The sequence below is a fragment of the Culex quinquefasciatus genome, chromosome 1, assembly GCF_015732765.1.
Source record: "Culex quinquefasciatus strain JHB chromosome 1, VPISU_Cqui_1.0_pri_paternal, whole genome shotgun sequence".
Lineage (NCBI taxonomy): Eukaryota > Metazoa > Arthropoda > Insecta > Diptera > Culicidae > Culex > Culex quinquefasciatus.
Window position 1 is genome coordinate 80,546,688 of NC_051861.1, and position 16,332 is coordinate 80,563,019.

The 16,332-nt window shown below is 33.9% G+C and overlaps 1 protein-coding gene across 7 annotated transcripts in view; it reads left to right on the forward strand.

Annotated features, from left to right (window-relative positions):
* The window catches only part of LOC6046401, a 213,409-nt gene that overhangs the window by 11,865 nt on the left and 185,212 nt on the right, over nucleotides 1-16,332 (forward strand). The gene's annotated exons all lie outside the window — the stretch shown is intronic.

Consider the following 16,332-nt stretch of genomic DNA (forward strand, 5'->3'; position numbering starts at 1 on the left):
GTAGACTCCAAGATCTGTATTCCAGGACATTTTGGAGGACCCAGAACATCCCAAAAGTGATCCACATAGCTCATAGTGTTGCCAAAGGATCCCAAAGACATCACTGAATACGAACCATAATCGGAAACTTGGTAGAATCGTGTTGTTACGGCGGTAGACTCCAAGATCTGTATTCCAGGACACTTTGGAGGACCCAGAACATCCCAAAAGTGATCCACATAGCTCATAGTGTTGCCAAAGGGTCCCAGGGACATCACTGAATATGAACCTTAATCGGAAACTTGGTAGAATCGTGTTGTTACGGCGGTAGACTCCAAGATCTGTATTCTAGGACACTTTGGAGGAACCAGATCACCCCAAAAGTGACCCACATAGCTCAGAGGGTTGCCAAAGGGTCCCAGGGACATCACTGAATATGAACCATGATCAGAAACTTGGTAGAATCGTGTTGTTACGGCGGTAGACTCCAAGATCTGTATTCCAGGACACTTTGGAGGACCTAGATCATCCCAAAGAGATCCAAAGGGATCGAAGTGGCCCCAAATGGTCGTGAGGATGTGACTGGTAATAACTAAACTTCATTTGCCTTGAAAAATCGTTGTAAACCTGAATTATCTTCAACATTTTCTGAAGTTTCCAAATTTCAGGTTTTCAGGATGTTCTAGGTTGTCAAAAAGGCCATTAACAACCACTCAAACATTTTTTCCTAGGTAGAGAAACTCATAAATTACAACTTTGCTGAACAATGTTATATGTTTTGAGCACTGTGTGATTTTATACAACCGAATTTCGGTATGGGTCATATATGACCCATCAGGCCTGAAAGGGTTAAAGCAGGTTCCCCCGGGGCCCGGAGGACTTTTTACAGAACCATACGAGTTGAGGCATATTGGTATCAAAATTCATGGTTTTTGATACTGTACATGAAAATTGGCATTCCGACAGTAGTGGCCACAACCTTGAGTGACCGGTGATCTCAAAGCAGGTTTCCCCGGGGCCCGGAGGTCTTTAACACAACCATACGAGTTGTGGCAATATGGATATCAAAATTCATGGTTTTGATACTGAACATGAAAATTGACATTTCGACCGTAGTGGCCACAACCTGGAGTTGCCGGTGCCCTCATAGAAGGTTCACCTTGGGAGAACATTTATGACAATTTTGCCGACAAATCTATGAAACAAAATAAAATAATCTTATTTCAGATTTCACTAGCAATCCAAAAACACATTCAAATTGTTTGGTCCTATGTCTTTCGGTTATGTCTCTGACATACCATCTTGAACTTTTTTTATAATCAAACTCTTCCTTATAAAATATTGTAACTGAGTCATATTAATCTTTCGGCTAAACCTTCCAAAACTCCAACATAAAACCGAAAACACAATTAAAAATTAAGAGTACCCCCGCTCTGAGCGGCGTTTACTTTCGTGGCGATCTTTTTTTTTGTTTCGCCCTGGGTTGGCACTGGTAATTGCCAACTTTTTAGACGTCGGCCTAATTTGCGAAAGTTTCCTGCCTCCGCAGGTCAATATTGGGAATGGGAAATCGTTTTAACGCACCGCACGGTTTTTGTGAAAATGAAGTTTATTTTTTATGTAATTTTTTTGACATTTTATAGACTTAAAAGACATGAGTTTGAAATATTATGTGTTTTTAAGGATCTGGAAACTTGAAAGGTTTAGATACTTCAATAATTTTTATACTTTCAACATTGGGAGAAAGTTGTAATTCTTACAGTTTACAAATATTAAAATCTAAAATAATCATAATTCTCAGAATTAGATTTTCCGATACCTCAAAAACTTTCATAAATTAAGATTTTCAAGAAAAAACTACATAACATTTTGATAATTTTAGGATTTGTTCACTTAATTTGAGAATTTTTGAAATGGAGATAATTCCAAGTCTTCAACTACACATTAAAAGCTTTTCGAGCTTTCCACAAATCCATGTCTTCAATTTCAACATTCGAAAACGTTCCAGATATTTTTTGAGATTTGAAAATGTACACGTCAAAAATGTCAAGATTTAAAGAAAAACAAGATCTGTAAACTTTTTTTAAAGTTTTCATGAATTGGAGACTTTAAGTATTTGGAGATTCGAAAGAATTTCAAGATTCTGAGATTTTCAAGATTGGGAAACATTAACAGTTTTGGGAATTTAAGATCATGCAAACTCTTTTCATCGGGAAACTCACACGATTGGAGACTAATAAAGGTTTAAATATTTTTAAAAAAATCATGCTTCAAAGATTTGTAGAATTCCTATTTTGAGATACTTTTATGAATTGACTTTTGACCTAATTTTGTAACTTGAAAATCTCAAGAATTCCAAGATTTAGAGACATTTAATATACTCAATTTGGTAAATTTTAAACGTTCAAAAATGAATTTAAATACTTTAAAATCATTATTAGAAATGTTTGGAGACTTTTACGATTTGAATATTAGCATGTTTTTAAAGATTCCTCACTAGATCTGCAAATTACCATGATTCCATGTCCATGATCTTTCAAGCTAGGTTCGGAAATTTAGAAATTTAGAGATTGTTGTGATTGAAAGACTTTCATTGTTTGGATACTTTCATTGTCATTGACTTTCAAAGTTTTAAAACTTCCGAAAATTAAAGACTTTTGAGATTTTGAAAGTTTCATTATTTGAAAATTTATAGATGTTTTTTCATGTTTTTGTACTTTGAATTCTCAGAATATCAACATTTGGAAACTTCTAAGTTTCGATAACTAATAAGAATTGAAGATTTTCATGTTTCGGATACTTTTATGATTTGCAGATTTTCAATTTGATTTATTGATAATTTTAAAACTTTTAAGGTTTGGTCACTTTAAAAAAAATTACAAGACAGCACACGAGCGACGAAAAGAGGGTTTTTTTCAGTGTAAATTTTGTTATTTTGACTGTCTAGTATTCACTGAATACTATTCAGGCGCTTTTTGTAATTGTGATATTTAAAAGATTCGGAATTTCAGAAAATGATGAATTAAATAGTTTAAAATTTGGAGACTTTTATGTCAATATTTACCTTATTAAAAAAATTTACTCCACTTTGAACTTGAATGGACTTCAAGATTTGGAGACTTTCGTAATTTAGGGTCCATACAAATTAACAGTCCACGTGAGCCTTTCGCATTGCATTTTCACAGAACTGACAATGTAAACACGGGCCCATGAATAGAATGATGGAAACTCATAACAAATATAATAACATAATCGATTTCACAATGACAAAATCCACCATGAAAAAACAGTTCTACAATCATAGATAGATGTTCCCCCCTTGTAATTAGAAACTAAGCAACGATCATGTAGTCTACGTATGTTTGACGAATAAATAAATAAATAAATAAGTCTGAACCCCAAGCCTGCAAAATGTGTTACAGTGATTTTTGAAAGCCTTGGAAACAGGCAAAATAGTACCAAACATCAATGTTTTATGTTTATAAATATATGTGTGTAGAGATTCTTAAGATTTGTAGACTTTCATGATTTTTAGATTTTCATGTTTCGTGGAACCTTTGAACAGTTTAACTGGATATGTATTTCTTTTTATGATTTCTTCCTTGAAACCACGAGGACTTTGAATCTGTTTGACAACACAGAAGATCCGGTCTAGGGTGACAATAAAAAAATCGACAAACTTTCTGGGATACCCTCTGATTCACTTCACTTCAATGATTGGTTTATGGATTTTGAAGATTCAGAGTTCCATAAGAGTTCCATATTAGATCAACTAAAATTGTAGAAACTCTTGAAATCATTCAACTATCAAGTTATTTGAAGTAAACGGCTTAAACGGGACTTAACAAATTGTAGACTCTTACAACAGTGTCCAGTTAAATCTCTCCAACAGTAGCAAATCTACTTTTGAACAGAGAGCTGTGCTCTGTGTAATGTTTGCCAGGGTAAAAGTCATGCAAAACAGCAGCTCACTGCATCACTTCTCGCAGCCGCTACTGGTTACTGGTCCGAGCCCGAGTTCGGTCCTCAGGATGCATGTTGCAATTGGTTTTGCATCCACTTCAACATCCGCCGCAGTAAAAGTTCAGTTCGACTCGACCCGGCCGCACATATGGCCGAGCGCGATGATACAATGTTTGCCGTTTTGGCTGCTGGCGCGAGTTCCCCTTCATGTGCGGGGAAAATACACTGCAGTCCAGTGAGTCGAGCCGGGCCAGGCCGAATGGAGCCAACTTTTGACGGTAGAGTTGGGTTGGTTTGAATTTGTTGCCATTTTTATAATACTTAACCTCACAATTGTTACTGGAGTCTTGGTTGATTAGGAGACAATTTTGCAATATTTGGAGTCCTGAAACACTTGCAAGTTTACAATGTATTGAGACCTGTTATTTATTGGAGGTTTGTAATTATTCGATATTTTCATTATTCGGAGGCTTGAAATTTTTTGTAGAATTCCTATGATTGAAGATTTTACATGATTGGAGACTTGCAATATTTGGAAATTTCTAATTTCTGGATACTTTCTAATTTTTGAGAATTGCAATATTTGGAGACTTTTTTATTTTTGAGAATTGCAATATTTGAAGACTTGTACTTGGAGATCAGCAATATTTGAAGACTTTAAATATTTAAGACTTTGGAGATTTATGTTTGGAGCAATATTTGGAGACTTTGAAAATGTTGAGACTTGTTATATATTGGAGACTATAATATTTGGAGACTTTAAATATTTGGAGAATTTGAATGTGTGAAAACTTTAAATTTTTGAAGATTTTAAATATTTGGAAATTTTGTTATGTTTGTTATTTGGAGACTTTCAATACTTGGAGAATTTCAATATATGCAGACTTGCAGCACTTACAATTTTGCAATAAGTTTTGGAGACCTGAAATTTTTTGGTGATTTGTTATTTTGGATTTGATTTTTTTTGAGAATTGCAATAATTGGAGATTTTATACGATTGGTGACTTGCAATATCTGAAGATTTGCAATATTTTCAAACTTGCAATATTTAGAGATTTGCAATGTTTCGAGATTTTTTATTTTTTGACAATTGCAATATTTGGAGACTTTTTAATTTTTGAGAATTGCAATATTTGGAGACTTCTATATGGAGATCAGCAATATTTGGAGACTTGTATATGGAGATCAGCAATATTTGGAGACTTTAAATATTTGAAGACTCTTAATCCAAATTTATGGAGATTTTAAATATTTGGGTATTTGTTATGTTTGGAGAGAAAGACTTTCAAAATTTTGAGACTTGTATTAAAATATCTCTAATTTTTTTGAGATTTTAATTATTTTGAGATTTGTTGTAAATTTGGAAATATTCAATATTTTTGGAGACCTTTAATTTTTTGGAAAATTGCGATATTTAGAGGCTTTTATTCGGAGTTCTTCAGTTTTGGGAAAATTGAAATATTTGAAGATTTTAAATACTTGGAGATTTGTTATGCGATCTGCAACATAATTCAAGTTGACTTGAAATATGTGGAGATTTGTTATGTTGGAGACTTGCAACATTTGGTGACTTGCAATATTTGGTGACTTGCAATATTTGGAAACTTGCAATATTTGGAGACTTGATATTTTTGGAGACTTACAATATTTGAAGACTTTCAATGTTTGGAGACTTGCAATATTTGGAAAATGTCTATACTTGTAGAGCTTTTAATTTCTTGAGAATATTAATGCAAGTCTCCAACACTTGATTTATGTAAACCAGCAATATTAAGTGATTTTTAATGTGAGAAGAGAAGAGGTTATTTTTAATATTAGGAGACTTTAAATGTTTAGACTTTATATATTTGGAGACTTTCCATATTTTGAGACTTTAGATAAAAGTCTTCAATTCAAATTAAATAAGGTCGTCAATTTAAATATTTGGAGACCTGTAATATTTGGATATTTGTAATATTTTTTTTTTCGCTATATTTTGAGACATGGAATTTTTAGAGACTTGCGATATTTGGAGACTTGCAACATTAGGAGATCTGTAATATTTGGAGACATGCAACATTTTGAGATCTGTAATATTTGGAGACTTTATTTGTTTTGAAAATTGCGGCATTTAGAGACTTTTATTCGGACTTCTCCAGTTTTGGGAAAATTGAAATATTTGAAGATTTTAAATATTCAGCGATTTGTTATGTTTAGAAACGCGCAATATTTGGAGACTAGTAAATTTTTGGAGCTCTGCAACATATTTCAAGTCAATGACTTGAAATATTTGGGAAATTGAAATATTTGGAGATTTGTCATGTTTGGAGTCTTACAATATTTGGAGACTTGCAGTATTTAAAGACTCGCAATATTTGGAGACTATCAATATTAGTAAGCATGGATTTTTTCTAATTGGAGCAATGTAACGCTTCCCTACGGTACTCTTGTGGGCCCACGATAGTACGAGCAGTGCTACACATTACAACTCTTGGGCACAACAATAAAACACAAAAAAACGATAAATAGGGGCAGGTCAAACAAAAAGCGTACAAAAAGCACTTACAAACAACATGATCACCACACAAACAAACAAACAATCGTACGTTAACGAACACTGAAAAAAAGTCCAAATAAAACCGAGCGAGAGAGAGAGAGAAAAAAAAGAGGAGAAAACAACAAACAAATAAACAAACAAAACCTCAGAGACACCAGAGACAGCATGTTCATCAGGCCCAACGGCTGCAACTCGAGCCATGACTAATAGAGAGCGAAATGCGAAACCTTCGTCATCGTCGTGTGGCATTCCGGACTTGGAGGGACACTTTAAGAAGGGAGGGAGGGGGAGCCAAACTAAACGGCCACTTGAGACAGACTCAATTGAAGAATGGTGGTGCCTCGGTTGGTGGTGGTGATTCCGAACGTCTAAATCAAGACTTTTACAACCCGATTTTGTGCGTGACGGAGAAAAAAGATTGTATTTGGTTGTAAATTTTCCAGTTGTTAACAACTTTTAAGATGTGTAGACTTAAAAGATCCGGAGACACTCAAGACTTTCAAAATTTGGAGACTTTTAAGATTTGGAGACTTTTAATATTTGAAAACTTTCAAGATTTGGAGACATTCAAAATTTGGAGACTTGAAATTTGGGAGACATTTAAAATGTGGAGACTTCCAACAATTGCCAAATCGCCCCTCAATTTGCAACGTAAAACTGTTAAAAGGTCTTTCGGAAACAAAAGTGACGTAATATACCGTGGGGCGCACGTGCCGCCCGGAGATCCGAACCGAGAAGGCCGCGAATCTTCCCGATATGGCCATGTACAGCGGCGCAATGTCACAACACACGCACCGCACGCTCTTGGCACCGGTTTTGGGCCTGGTGATGTTGTCATCGCTGCGGAAGAAGTGTGCCGGGAAGATTTATGGTGCGTTTTTAGAGGTTAGGTTTGATTCCGGTAATTTTTTTTTTGATTGTTTTGGGGGGTTTACGATGAACTTTCGGATGTTAATGAAGAAAAATACAAATTTTACTTATTTTTCTTGAAATTGGAAATTGAGATTAAACCCGGACTTGATTTTTTTCTGAGAAAGCATTGCAAATGGATGAAGTTTCTCCACAACCAAATTACGGTTGGATGGAATTATCCGGGTTGTTTGACTTGTGGTTGTACAGCTCAGTGTAAGGTTTGATGAATTTAGCGGAAATCTTTTTCTTCTCCTACCATGACTAAATTTCTAGCTATTCAATAATAATAAATAATCCCCTTGTAATCATAATCTGACTTTCCATGCAATCAATTGAATAAAAATCGAATTACTTGGTCCAACTACAAATAGCTAGACTTGAGCGTTCAAATTAGAGACTACACTTGTAGTTGGAGACTTTCTTGAATTTTTACAAGTGTCCATACTTTTATAATTCAAAGTGTTTCAAAATTAAAAACATTTTTTTTATATCAGAGAGTTTGGTATTTTGGATAGTTCAAAATTGGAGACTTTTAAATTTTGAAAAATTCAGGATTTTAATATTTTCAAAATTTGGAGACTTTCATGATTTGGTAACTTCAAGATAATTTTAAGACTTTGAAGATTTGGAGATTTGTCAATTAATATTAAACAAATTAAAAATGTTTTACGGTACTTATTTGAAACGAAAAGTTGAAAATATTCAAAATGTCAAACTCTCCAAATTGAAAAAAGTCTTTGGAGTTTGGAATTTTGAAGAGTTCGGAAATTGGAGACTTTTAAAATTTTAAACATTCAAGATATAGAAAATTCATAGACTTGAAGACCTTCAAAGTAAGAATTTTACCAATTAAACTTTCACTTCAAGACTTTCAGAATAATTTTGAGACATTTATGGTTTTGAAATTTGTCAATGAATATTTAACAAAAGAATACTTTCTCACGATACTTTTACGAAACGAAAAAAAATAAGCTTTTAAGCAAAATTTTGAAGCATTCAACATCAGGAAATTTCTAGATTTGTAGAATGTTTTGGTGACTTCAAGATAATATTAAACAAATCAACACATTTGTACGATACTTTTGCGAAATTGAAAATTGAGATTTTTTAAATTTGGATATTATGGAATTGGAGACATTTGACTTTGGAATTTTGAAGAGTTAAAAAATTGGAGACTTTCAAAATTTTGAAAAATTAAAGATTAGGGAAGTTTTAACATTAAGAACTCACCATAATTTGAATATGTTTGAGGTTTGGAGACTTTCAAAATTTTGAGACCTTCAAGATTCGGAGATTTTTCGCTGCATATCAAACCATTCAACAATTTTTTAAGATACTTTTGCGAAACGAAAACTTAAGACTATAAAAAGTTGTGTGGCTAGTCTTCAGATTGGAGACTTTCAAAATGTTGAAAATTCAAGATGAGGGAAATTTTAAAATTTCGAACCCATCAAGGTTTTAATATTTTTTGGGTTTGAAGACTTTTTTATAATTTGGCAATATTAAGACTTTCTAGATTTGAAATTTATCAATCAATATTAATCAAATCAAAACTTTATTACGATACTTTTGCGAAATGAAAACTAAAGACTTAACAAACTTTTTAAATTTGGAGAGTTTTTAAATTGGATACTTTTAAACTTTATAACATTCAAGATGAGGACAATTTTCAGATAAAGAATCCATCAAGGTTGAAATATTTTCAAGGTTTTAGGACTTTTTTGATTTGGAGACTTTCAAGACTCTCAAGACTCGAAACATTAAAAAATGGAGAGACTTTTATAATTTGGAGAGTTTTAACATTGAAAAAAATAAAAAAATAGCCTTTCATTATTTGGAATCATTCAAGATTTGGAAAAAAATTTACGATTTGGAGACTACCAAAATTTAAATGTGTTCAAAGTTTGAAGACATGCACGATTTGGAAACTTACAAGATTTAGATACCAGATAATTTTGAGAAACTTTCGATTTGATTTTTAAAACTTGAGATTAAATAATAGTTGTAATTTGAAATGTCTAGAATTCAAATAATTCTACACAATTTAATTCTGGAAACATATCAAACTTGGAGACGTTTTTTATTTAGAGTCAATTAAAATATGAAGACTTCCAATAGTTGGACTTGAGTTGACTTGTGGACTTGTTGACTTGTTGACTTATTGACTTCTTGACTTGCAGACTTGTAGACTTGTAGACTTGTGGATTTGTAGATTTGTAGATTTGTAGATTTGTAGATTTGTAGATTTGTAGTTTTGTAGATTTGTAGATTTGTAGATTTGTAGGCTTGTAGACTTGTAGCCTTGCAGATTTGTAGACTTGTAGACTTGTAGACTTGTAGACTTGAGACTTGTTGACTTGTAGACTTGAAGACTTGTAAACTTGTTAACTTGTAGACTAGTAGACTAGTAGACTTTTTGACTTGCAGACTTGTAGACTTGTAGACTTATATACTTGTAGACTTGTAGACTTGTAGACTTGTAGACTTGTTGACTTGCAGACTTGTAGACTTGTAGACTTGTAGACTTGTTGACTTGTTGACTTGTTGACTTGTTGACTTGCAGACTTGTAGACTTGTAGACTTGTAGACTTGTAGACTTGTAGACTTGTAGGCTTGTAAACTTGTAGACTTGCAGACTTGTAGACTTGTAAACTTGTAGACTTGTAGCCTTGCAGATTTGCAGACTTGTAGACTTGTAAACTTGAGACTTGTTGACTTGTAAACTTGTAAACTTGTAAACTTGTAGACTTGTAGACTTGTTGATTTGTTGATTTGTAGATTTGTAGATTTGTAGACTTGTAGACTTGTAGACTTGCAGACTTGTAGATTTGTAGTCTTGCAGACTTGTAGACTTGTAGACTTAAGACTTGGAAACTTGGAGACTTGTAGACTTCCAGACTAGTACATGGATAGAAATTCTGTAAGATAATCCGGTAACTCAATGTTGTCAAATTTGAAAACAGTGAAATGTTTTCAAAATCGTCAACATTTTTTTCGATTTCGCTGTAAACAGTTTCAAAATCGACAACAACAATGGAAAAAATGTTTACGATTTTGAAAACATTTCACTGTTTTCAAATTAGACAACATTGAGTTACCGGATTAGCTTACAGGATTTCTATCCGTGTAGACTTGTTGACTTGTATACGTGTAGACTTGAGACTTGAAAACTTGTTTATTTGAGGCGTGACTTGACTTAAACAGAATTTCCTAGCTTCTTAATGACAACTCATAATAATGAATAAATGTGCAACTTCATTGACTCAAACTATTTAAAAACCATTCAAACAGTTATACAACAAGCCAATTCAACTCAACTACAAAAATACCCCATAAACTGAGCCATTTCCCGCCACACAAAACGCATTGACCCACAAAATTAAAAAGTTCAGTTTTATTCATCCGTTTGAAATAATCCACCCGATTATGGCTCGGATCTGCATCTGCATCGTATAAAACCAACACGCGCACACACGTGTACACATCTCGAAAGACACACTAACTATTATGCACTGTGAACACCGCCAGCTGCCGCCGGCAAAACAGTGAATATCTGCTTCTGCGCTTGTGTGAATGTTTGTGAAAAGTCTGCCACTGATGGCTTATGGGAAGCGAGAGGAGATCCCTTCCACGAATTCACCGAGCGCGGACCAGCCATAACCCCCGCGAGTCCAAATAAAAGTCTCCACCAGATGGAGGGAGAGCTGAGTAGGGGTGTTCCCTTTTTTTGTAATTTTGAACCTTTTTTCTGAACTGACTTTTAAAGGAAAGGCTCAGAAACATGGTTTATTAAGTCTACAAATGTTAAAAGATTCACAAAAAATAAATATTTGGGACTATTAAAAACGATTACTTTAAAAATTTGAAACATATCCTATCGAAAACTCTCACTTATTCAATTTGGAGACTTACATATTTTGATATCTCAAATTGTTTGGAGACTTACATAATCTGGAAACTTACACAATTTGGAAACTGACTTAATGTATAGACTAACATAGTTTGTTGATTTACTTTACCTGAATACTCTCACATTTTGGAGACTTACATAACTTGGAGACTTACACGATGTAGAGACTTGCGATTTGAAAATTTACAAAAAAAAAAAATGGACACTTAAGCTACTGGACATCCCTACCCATTTTTAGCGCGAAAGGCTGCCGCTGAGTATTCCGCCTTTGCCGGTTTGTTTTTATGATAAGTATCTCTCACATGTGTATAAATAAAAGTCGGTTGGGCAGAAAATTTCGAGTGCGTTCGTTGGCGATCGCTGTTTTTGTTTTCCTTTTCTTTTTCTCATCAAACTGCTCTTGATTACCACCACCAACACTAACGATTGTCCGAAAAAGGGAAAAACTAGAAGTTTAACGGCCCTACGAAAGGGGAGGACAGTCCTCTCAGGTCTTATCTAATAAAGCACCACCAGATCGGACCCGGAGTTAGTTAGTGGACGCGCGCGCCCAATTTGGCAGTGGCTGGTGGGTTGCCAATTGTGGTGAACGGACTTGTCATAGCTTTTTTGTTGATACTGTCAGCAGGAATGGAAATGGAGAGAAGGTGGCGAGAGGTGACTAATCGTGATGAAAACACGGTTTGTAGACGAACATGTTTGGTTTGTGGACATTATAACTTGACAATTAATAATCAAAATGTCAAAAAATCTATAATTAAACTCCAAAAAGATTTGGCAAACAGCCATTCAATCTATTCTTAGTTACTAGCCAGTTACCCAAAAATAACAAAGTTTGTTATTCTGAAAAAATATGGTTTTGTAGGGGTACTCCAGTACCTTTTTTCATTTGTATCATATTGTTCAGTATTGATTTCATGTTTGTAAAACCATTTTAACGAGGAATGTCTGTTTTTCTGTAACAAGCTTTTTATCAAATTGTGTTCTGATTGGACTTTTAAAGATTTTTTCAGTAAATATCCCGATAAGAAGTGATGCATTCCTCTTAAATTATTTGCAACCTCGTTTGATTATTCTATTTGGAGTAAGAAATAGATAATTCTTTAAATATTTATTTAACAAGTTGTGTTCTTATTGAGTTCTTGTATCTACTTTGAGTGAATAGTTAAATATGTAACGACGCTCTCCACTTTATTCATTTACAGTATTAATTTCACTTTCGACCCATTCGATTAGGAATTTGTTTTTCTTCTGAAAGCCACTTAACAAATTGTGTTCTTATTAATCAATTCTTTATACTTTGTGCTACCTTCAAGTCGCGTGCCAATTCCCACCCAAATGATCATAATCGATTCGGAAGCCATTAGTGTCAATATATCTGATATTTTGCCAAAAAAAAATCTATTTTCGCTCAAACCACATCCCAACCCGTCTATTTTCGCGCCGACAGCGGTAATTGAATTCCACCTTCATACACATTCAAAAAAGCATAAAAACAACATAAACACCCACATCATCGCAAATCCTTCTCGCAGCCCAAAATTGATAACCTTTTTCGCGTGTTTTCGTCCACCAACAAAATGCAGCCCGACCTGGGCCCACCACCTGCACCCACCGCAAAAAAATACACGCCCGATGCGCATTTTTATTGTCTAATAAATAATAACCTCATGAATGGAAATGAGTTTGGCGGGGTTGAGGCTAGACTAAAGTGTATTTGTGTGAGTGGGTGTGTGTGCGCCCACCAGTGTGAGTGATGTGGCAGCAAACGGAAGAAAAAGGGAATAACAATAAATTTAGTGGGTACTACTAGCTGAAAGGGTTTTGGAAAAGTTGGGTGTTATAGTTTGGAAATGGGAAAAGTAAAGGGTTTGAAGCACCAACACTACTTTAATGTTTGAAGCATAAAAAAACGTTTCCCTAAAACTATAGTCTTAAAATTTATAAGTTTTGTTTTTAGCAAATTGTGTTCTTATTGACACATCTTAGGTTCTTGGATAAACTCACCAATTGAGAAGGGGGTTTCCTTTCTACTTATTACATTACAAGTTTTTATCTTTCAATCAACCCGTTTTGGAGTAGAAAATTTATTGTTCTTTTAAAGTCATTTGACAAATTGTGTTCTTTTTGATTAGCAGTATCACCAACACTATATAAATGTTTGAAGTGTAATTAACACGTTTTTAGCGTTAAATATCTAGAATATCAAATTGTCTTTGAAATTTGATTTTTGTTTACAAATTGTGTTCTAAATGACATATCTAAGCTTCTTAGAACGAACCCATCAATTGGGAAAAGAGTTTCCTTTTTACTTTGATTCTTTACTAAAGTCACTTTCAATTGATTCGTTTTAAGATCAGAAAAGTATTGTTCTTTTAAAATTCATTTAACAAACTGTGTTCTTTTTGATCAGCAGTATCGTTTGTAGCACCAACACTTTGTTAATGTTTGAAGTGTCATTAAATCATTTGCGGAGTGAAATGTTTAGAATTCACAAATGACTTGAATTTTGATTTTTTTACAAGTTGTGTTCTAGTTGATATATCTCAGATTTTTGGAATAAACCTACCCATTGGGAAGTGAGTTTTCCTGTTTATTTCGTTACCAATTTCACTTTCATTTGATCCACTTTAGAGTCAAACAAGTATTGTTCCTTTTAAAATATTTAACAAGCTATGTTCTATTTGATCCACAAAATACGTTTTGGAATTGGAAACTGTAGTTTTTCGTTAGGAAGGGAGATGCTTTCCTGTCTTTTGTATTAGTTTCATTTTTGGTTATTTAGTTATGGAATAGAAAATGTGCTTTTCTTTTATAAGATCGTCATCAAATATTGTTCTGATTAAACTATTGAAGTTACCTTGGAAGTTACATTAGGAAACCTCCCAAGCAGTGTTGGGAGGGGGTGGTCTCTTCTCCCTTTTTTGATTTGGGTATAGATTTCACCCTCGTAGAACCGAAATGACATTTGAATGTGTTGTCTTTTTACGATTATTTTATTAAATTTTGTTCTGATTGAGATATTAAGTTCAATTTTTGGCCACGCAGCATCTTTTTTTTCTTTTTTTATTCAGTCTAATGCTTTAACATTTCAAATATTTTTTTAAAGCGGTATTGTCTTTCAAGTCTCGAAACCCTACAAATCTCAAAATCTTAAAGTCTTCAAATTCAAAGTCTCCAAATCCAAGACATCTCCAAATCATCATTTATGCACACTAAAGTCTAGACGTGTACCAAACATCACCATGTTTTCTTTATAACGGGTGACTAAACCGAAGAAAGCGAAGCAAATTTGGGAACAACATTGGCAATTTTAGGAGCAGTTTAAGAGGAGGCGTCGTGACGGCAGGAAGTAGGTTGGCAGCAGTAGTTGTGTGTAAGTCACGACAAGCTCTACAAGTCAGGTGTGGTGAGTGCCAGAGGTCGATGGTTCGAATTTGTTATTTTTTTTTTCGTTGTGAGCTATGCTTTGGCGTTTCATTTTGGTAAAGACATTTTATATTAGTTGATTTTGTGCTTTTATTTATTTACATCAACTACACAAATTTTTTAAGTATGCTTGGAGCCTAAAAATTACCAATACAGTTTTCAGAAATGTTAACTTGAAATGGCATATTAAGTGTTTTAACAAATTGTGTTCTTATAGAAGCTAATTTACATTCTTTAACAAATTGAGTTATTATTGAACTATTTCAGACCATATTGTTAACTGTGAATGGTGGCATGTGATTCCCCTTTCTTTTATTAATATAGTCATATAACTTTCGTTTGAAACATTGTTGTTTTTCCACAAATTATTTAACAAGTTGTGTTACATTGTAAATACTAGTTTCAAGTCGAGTCCCAACTCATCTGGTTCAATAATTAATGCATTTATACTTTTAAATTGAATACAAAAAAATATTGATCTACCAAAGGTTCTCAACCTCAAAAAAGCTGTTCTCGCGCTGTTTACCAGCCCCTGGTGATGGTGGCGGGCGGAAGTCTGACGATGAATTAATAAATGTTTTGTTACGAAAATGGAGGTGGTGGCAAACATCATCATCGAACAGCAAAACTCCCAAACTGGTAGTGTGAACCTATAAATATGCACCAGAATAAAAGGAGAATTCGGGCAGCCAACATTAAACACGATCGTAAAAATGTGGGAGAGAGCTAATGCCGGGAAGTTATGGCTTAGACTCGACTCGGCAGTGAACTAATTCAATTTGCTGAAGATGGCTCGATTTGGATGGATGTGGGTGTCGGGTGTCGAAGTCGTCTGTCGGGGATTCTGATGAGTATATTCAATTAGGATTTGTTTAATTCTTTGGGCCACAGAAGGAAGTGTCAATTAGACTTTGTCTGAGAAGAAGGGTTCGAAGAATCAAGATGTTTTTGTGTTCTACTGGCAGAGAGTTCAAGTGAATGTAAATAATGTCTCATTTTAGACTTTTGAAAAAGTTGTTTGCACTTCATTCTCAAATCATTTCATCTTTAAACATTTATGCTTGCGCAGTTATCGTCTACATAATCTTTTCAAAACTTCAAAGCAAAAGTTTTAAGATTTTGATCTTCAAGACTTAGTCTAAAAACCACAATTCTCAACGTAACCGAATATTATATGGGTTATTCTAGGTCAACTGGGTACACTTTTGGACTCGACCTTCACCGATTTGGACCAAACTTAGAGGAAACGTTCGATAGATAGTATTTGAGCAAAAGACTATCTACAGGTTGCATTCAATAGAAAATTGTCCATGGAATTCGATAAAAATAAAATTTTAATCCTTAAATGCCCCCTAACAATATATTTTAATGTTTTTTGCATTAAAATTCAGTTTTGACCAATTCCTTATATTTTTATTCGTTTTATTTTATCACCATCGTGTTTCCCGGACAATTTTACAAAATAATCAATGTATACCTCAAACTAAAATGAACTTTTGGCGAGAAACAGCGATTTCACTGAAAAAAATTTGATTTTGTTGAAAAGTACACCGTGTACTTCCGAGTGCTGCTCTTAAGTCTTCGCAGCTTAAGTCTCCACCTA